The sequence below is a fragment of the Penaeus monodon genome, unplaced genomic scaffold (assembly GCF_015228065.2).
Source record: "Penaeus monodon isolate SGIC_2016 unplaced genomic scaffold, NSTDA_Pmon_1 PmonScaffold_14765, whole genome shotgun sequence".
Lineage (NCBI taxonomy): Eukaryota > Metazoa > Arthropoda > Malacostraca > Decapoda > Penaeidae > Penaeus > Penaeus monodon.
The window spans coordinates 1,373-8,955 of record NW_023643893.1 but is presented as its reverse complement, the minus strand read 5'-3'; the positions used below and the strand labels follow the sequence as shown (position 1 = coordinate 8,955).

General features: G+C 37.3%; 1 pseudogene; it reads left to right on the top strand.

The window, feature by feature from the left end:
- Positions 1-91: 91 nt before the first annotated feature.
- Positions 92-1,118, top strand: LOC119569386 (annotated as a pseudogene).
- The last annotated feature ends 6,465 nt before the right edge of the window (positions 1,119-7,583 follow it).

The window sequence follows — 7,583 nt, the reverse complement described above, 5'->3', positions numbered from 1 at the left end:
CTGGTATCAGTTTTTCCTCCTCATAGCGCTGAGCGAGGACCTTCCTCTCCTTTTACGCCGGTAATTAAGGCTCCCCCTTGGATTGGAAAAGCGTAAAGCTCGTTGTTGATCAGATATGTATTCCGGACAAGGAAATGGACGACTTGTTGCCGGCGAGGGAGGCAGGTCTCGACTACGATGACGAGGGTGACTCTCAAGAAAACTGGCGTAGTAAGAAGCCTTTCCCGGAAAACTCGGCGATGCCTTCTCTTGTAGCGGCTGGAGTATATGGTCGCGGGCCCAGAGTCAAGACGCGAGGAGACCCGCCACAACAGGCTTCGAAAACATGGTAAGTCGGCCAGGAAACAGTTTGGGGGCAATCGCAGTAACGACTGTGTGTCAAGCGCGGAAAATCGAGAAAACACAAAGGGGAGAAATGAAGGCGTTTATTTGCTCCCCAACATTCTGGCTGCTTGAGGCTTCTTGCTTCCTCAGCTTCTTAGCAACTACGACTGTGTCGCCGTATTTCTAGAGGGACGAAATGGGCTGGGCTCTCTCCCGCTTTCTCCCAGGCTCTCGCTGCAAGCGGCCCCGGAGACATGGGGGCAGGATGCTGGCCGGGGCGTTCATGGGCTGCAGCATTCCCCCTCTCCTGCTGTTCAGGCCATCCAGCTCTTCTTGGGGCTCACTGTCGGTGGCGCAGCCTTGGCGACCTCCCAGGGAGAGTGATCGCGCGAGGGTTTAGCTTCGGAATTGCGTGTGGCCTGCAGAGCGTCTGTACGCCCTCATGCCATCGCAGATGAGTTCTGGCGTGGGAGTGGCAAGGGTGCTAGGCTCCCTCCTGCTGGTCACAGGAGCTGGAGCCTTATCGGGGCCGCCCATCGCCGGAGCTCTCGTGGATCTCACCAACTCATACACGTCCTTTTTGATCCTGTGTGCTGCCGCTCCTGTCGGGGCTGCGGTCCTCAACCTCGCTGCATATTCACCTCTCGCTATAGTTCCACGTCCATCATGAATACCAGGTCATCTTCGTCTACTAACACCAAGTCATCTTCAACAACCCTAAGTAATCTGACATCTGATGACCTCCGGACCCACCGACGTCTCAAAGCACTTGTAAAAAAGAATCGAATGTATAGATAACTCTCGCAAAAAAAAAAGAGGCGAAAATGTGATATTATTTTTTTCTCGTGAATTTAAAAGTTCACCACTAACTTATAAAATTTTAGCATACTCTATTTCAGCACACATTTTGTGCATTTCTAGTTAAACTGCTGTAAATGTCTAGTGAAACATTACCCACCCAAGTTAACTCAAGCACGAAGGGTCCCTGCGTCCAGCAAAGTCCTACTGATGGATCTAGATAGGTAGATGAAAGGGTTTTATTCATCTTGATGTAAAGATAATGGTATTAATAACAATAATGATGATGATGATAGCACTGATGATGATATTTATTGTTATTATTACCATTACAATTACTATTATTATGTTTTTATATTATCATTATCATTATTATTATCATTATCATAACCAATATTAATATCATTACATGATTACTTCTATCATTATTATGTTTATCATTATCATCATCATTATAATCACTATTGTTATAAGTAATGTTATCGTTATCATTATCGTTATGGTATTGTTATTACTTTTATTTAGTATAATCCACTATTATTACCACTACTAGTATTATTATTATCATTATATTACCATTATTATTTTTTTTACTATTATCATTTCATATTTTTATTATTATTATTTTATTATTATTATTATTATTATTGTTATTAATATCAAAATTATCATTTATTATAATAATAATAAACATTAATTGTTGTTATTATTATTATTATTTTTATTATTATTATTATTATTATTATTATCATCATTATTATTATTATTTATTATTATTATCATTATTACTATCATTATCATAATTGCTATTATCATATTATTGTTATATTATTATATCATTATTATATTGCTATTATTATATTTATTATTATCATCATCATCGTCATTATCTTTATCATTATCATAATTACTATAATCATTATTATCATCATAGTTATTATTATTATTGATATGATAATTATCATTATTACTATCATCATCATTATTTTCATTACTTTCACCACCACCATCATTATGACTATCATTATTGTTAGTATTGTTGTTAATAGTGGCAGTTGTAATAGCAGAGTTGCATAAGAGCGTAATCACTATAAGAATTTTGCGTGGAATATAGAAGTTCTAGGAATAGTTGTATTAGTAGTAGTAATAGTGATAGTACTATTAATAGTAGCAATAGTAATGAATCCAACTTCCAATTGAGATCGAAATACATGAGATTACTTGATGTTTTAATTACCATAATGTATAACTTTACCTGTAGAGTCACAAGGAAGTATAACGAAAATCACTCCAGCCTAGATTTTCCTTAGTAATGATCATGTGTTTCATTTTCATGCTTCATTTTCATTATCACAGTGTATTATCATTGATCATAAAAAGTGTTGAGTGTTTGGGTATACTTTATAATTATATGTATTTAAACTGTATATAAAATGTACATATATTTTGCTAAATTTTAGAGGTATTTTATTTTGTATAGGAATGCTGTTACAATCTCTTTGTTGCAGCAGTCGTGAATGTATCAATAAAAGTATGAATAAAGACTACATATTCCAATTGCGTTTTACCACAATAACTACTAATTAAGCAATTATTTTTTTTATATAGATGCCTCCTTATTTACAAACTTTAGGGTCTGTAGGAAAACATGATTTTAAAAAGTGAAATGAACCCTGAGCTACAACAAAAGTTAAAAATTCGGTGTTTTCTTAACTTTTCGAAACTCGTAAATAAGTGCCTGTCAATAGCCATTGATGTTCAGAGTTAAAGAGTGGGCTCAGAGAAAGGAGGCGGGGGAGAGGGATCACACATACACACACACACACACCACACACACACAACACACACACACACACACACACACACACACACACACACACACACACACACACACACTCACATACAAACCACAAACACACACACACACACAAACACACACACACACACGCGCACACGCACCACGCACACGCACACGCACATGCACCACGCTCACGCTCACACACACACACTCACTTGTATATTTTTCCCCTGAGATGCTTCCTGTCAATTTACTTAACAGCCACATAGTAGCACGTGGAACACTGTCCGAAGGTAGCCATTGTGTTGTAAAACTATGCAATTTAACTTTGTGGAAGAGCTTGGGCCAAGTATAAAACTGAATAAAAACGTTCATATGCAAACACAAACGTCTAAAAAGAAACCGTATAGCTATGGAACTGATTCTTCGTAATATGTGGCGGAAGGTTACGAAGTAATAATAAAAACAGATTTACTGAACGGAGCACGCCTTAATGACGGAAATACAGACATTTCGATAATAATAATGATAGTATTAATAATAATAATAATAATGATGATGATGATGATGACAATGGTAATGATAGTGATAATAGTAACAGTAACAATGACATAATAAGATAATACAACAACTACTAATAACAGTAATAATAATAAGGACAATGATGATAATGGTGATAGTAATAATAACAGTAATGATAATAATAATAATAACAATAACAAGAACAATAAGAACAACAACAGTGATAATAATAATAATAATAACAATAATAATAATAAAACAATGATAATAATGTTGTGTACGTATCTGCACACTTAAATGTGATGAGGTAATTCTTTATTTTTCGCCTTTGAAACGCGCCAATAGAGGACATGAACCATTAGCGGTTGCCGTCGATAACCATACATTATCTGTGTATCAAATGGAGTAAATCTCAAGTGTAAATCAAATTCGGAATCTAGACTTATAACCATAAACAAACCACAGCATCAAACAACAATAGTAAAAAAAAAAAAAAAAAAAAAGTCCCGATATGCGAAACTTAGCCTTGCCCGCGCTATGCCCATGAGGTGAGCCCGGCCTATGTCACCTAATGCCGACTCGCTCACGTGTGTCAGCTGGTGCTGACTCGGCTGAACCTAGTCCTTGCCCGCCGTGGTTCCCAGCCACGCAGTGACCTCTGGGCGACAATTGCAACTTTTCGCGCCTGGGCGGGGCGCGAACCGCCGACCCCTCGGATGAGAGGCCGACACGTTACCACTGTACTAGCCCGGACTGCTAAAAATGTGGATTAGAGGGTTATTGATAAAAGGAAGACGGTTTCAGACAATTCCAGTTGATATATATATATATATATATATATATATATATATATATACTATATATATATATATATATATATATATATATGTTTATTTATTTATTTATATATATATGTATATATATACATATATAGTATACACATACATATATATACATATATTATATATATATATATATATATATATATTTTTTTTTTTTTTTTTTTTTTTTTCGGTAGGTTCATGTTGAGCCGCCGTGGTCACAGCATGATATTTAATTGTAGTTTTCATGTTGTGATGCTCTTGGAGTGAGTACGTGGTAGGGTCCCCAGTTCCTTTCCACGGAGAGTGCCGGTGGTACCCTTTTAGGTAATCATTCTCTCTATTATCCGGGCTTGGAACCAGCACACGACTTGGGCTGGCTTGGCCACCCAGTGGTTAGGTAGGCAATCGAGGTGAAGTTCCTTGCCCAAGGGAACAACGTGACTCGAACCCTCGAACTCAGATTGCCGTCGTGACAGTCTTGAGTGCGATGCTCTAACCACTCGGCCACCGCGGCCTTATATATATATATATATATTATATATTTATATATAAATATATATATACACATATATATATTTATATATATACATATATATATTTTTTTTCTTTCTTTCTTTTTTCTTTTCTTTTTTTTAAGTTGACATTGTTGCTTTTACAATATTATATAGGTTAATGATTATGATAAGGCAAATAATCCAGCTAGTTGTCTGTTTTTCTATCTGACCTATGGTAAATATTTAGACACAGACTGTTTGTGTTATGTATGGAGTATTGGGTGTTACCCAGCGCCAGATAGCTTTTTTTAATGATAATTCAAAATGTCACCCTAATATATCTTCTTTCTCTCTTTCTTCTAGTAGAGCGAGAGAGACAGAAAGAAAGTTTGCGTACGTGGGTGGTTGTGCAGCAGGACATTTATAGCAGTTACCGTAATAATGAGTACATTTTCTTTCGTACAATCGAAAGTTTTCTTTAAGGGTAACTAAAGAGTATGGACCTTCTTTGTATATGAGCTACCGTGTTCGGAAATTGATATACCTTGAAAATATAGTTGTTAATATTATAGATAAATTTTGGACATTGATTATCAAGGCTGATTAAATAAATTCCATTAATTCTTGAAAGCTACATGTTTCAAATGGACAGGCGGGGCGAAACTATGTTCTCAAATAAAGTGAAAAAGTATCGGATCATCATAAATCGATTTAGATTTCCAGTTTGTATAGGAATCAAAATATAAGAAGATACATTTCTGATGGGCGTACATAATTATCAGCATTAAACTAAGTCCCTAGTGAAGTGGTGAATCTCAAAACAAATGAAAACAATCTTAATTACAAACGTAAAATTAAAACAAAATAAAACAGTGAAAAAATGCAACAGTCTCTTTCGGATGGGCTTCATTCTCCCAAATTTATCTGATACTTTATCATAATTCACATCAGTCGCTAACACCCACACTGAGAGAGAAGGAAAAAAGGCGCCACTTTGAAACGTGCTCAGTTATCTCCTCGTGTTATCCCCACCAGCTGCGTCGTGAACTAAAGGCTTCCTTCGTCTCCATGTCACTTACTCTTCTGTTTCTGACGGCGTGACCTATGTGAAGTACTTTAAACTGAATATCTTGTTTAAAGAAAAAATAATGAGGTAAGAAGTGAGAAAACATAATGGTGGCAATACTGTCTTCCCATTATGAGGACCGCAATGTGGTTGGGGATAAAACTAATCATAAAAAGAATACAAAATGATCAAATCCTTTACGGCGAATGGAGACAGGAACGCTAAAAGGTAACGACGATTAACAACACAGAACTCTCAGGGATGACACGCCTTTGTGGTTTTAAAGAGTGGCTGATAATAACAGAAGCGAGAAAGAACCGAGGCTACGATTTTACTAGACTTATTGCATCGTCGTCACTAGAAAACGGGGCTGTCGTGTTCGATACCAAGAATTTTTACCAGAAACATGTATATCGCTGTACGTGACCTATGGCGTCGTATTACCCTGGCGCTGATGCTTCACTGAGCAGCAAAGTGCTGCCTTGGTCAGCAGCAACAAAAGACGTGCTGTTGCCGTGGACATATGGTAAACCCCTCATTGGTGTGGATTTCTGTGGACTGCTACGGGCTAACCTCCCCCACCTATGTGGCACAAAAGCCATATTATGTCTGGTCATATGTTTTTGGGTGTAATGGACAAGGCAGGGATTTGTGCTTCAGTCAAATGTTAAAATCGGACAACAGCTGTTCAAAACCCCAGAGAGTGACAAAATGTGGCATTGTAAGCACGTTTCCTCTTTCTGGAGCTTTGCTAGGAGGCATGAAATTGCTCTTTCTAGGTTCTCTCGACCTGATGAACACTCCTTTGGGGCCGCTAAAGCTGGCATCGATGGAAGGCCTCCCACTTCGGCTTGTCCTAGTTTATTCTAGAAGATATAGCCTACATGAGTAGCTCATTGTTAGACAGTTTCCAGTCTCTCACTGCTTTCTCTATCCCATCAGCTTTTAAAGGGATACTCAGTTGGGAAAAGCTTTGGAGGTGGGATTACCTGAATAGTGATAAGATGATAACTGAACTGTTGGTACCCGGTGTGGGGCGAGAAGCTACTTGCATGAATCTTGCTTGGGGTGTTCCATATGATGATGACTGGCAGTTTGTTCCAGTCTCCGGGTAGTCTTAAAACCTTTTCCCCAAAGGTCCGTTTTTTCGCAATCCTTCTGAGGCTTGTACCCCTGGGCCCAAATTCTCTCTGGCTTCACTGTAGAAGCGTTGAGACCTGGGAGAACTGTATAGCTCGGTTCTACTAGAATCTCCTCAAACCAAAAAGTCGTTCAAATGACTATGGTGAATAAACACAGGTTAGCACGAGTGTTCATACCAATTTGGCTGAAATTGCATTTTTTAAACGTTTTGTTAGTTTAAACTTTTATCATAATATATGCATCAATATGTTCACATTAATGCACCATAATCATGAACATATCAATGGAAATATGAAATAAAGCAATTAAACATTTAATAAACGTATTTACGGGTAACTGGACTGAGAACACCTTTGGATGTGCGCGCCCCCATTATAAAAACAACCAGAAGCTAAAATATCAAATATATTGCATTAGTTTAAGTTATATACATTTCTAAATGTAAGGTCTTTAAATGAACATATATCAGTGCATATAAACGCTTATTCTACAAATTACATTGATGTAAACATTGCAGGTTGACCGCATTCACTAAATTGAAACCAATATCGGTAGTCTAATCATTCCGCACACATACAGTTTTCTGAAAAAATCATATGACGTAGAAAAGCGGA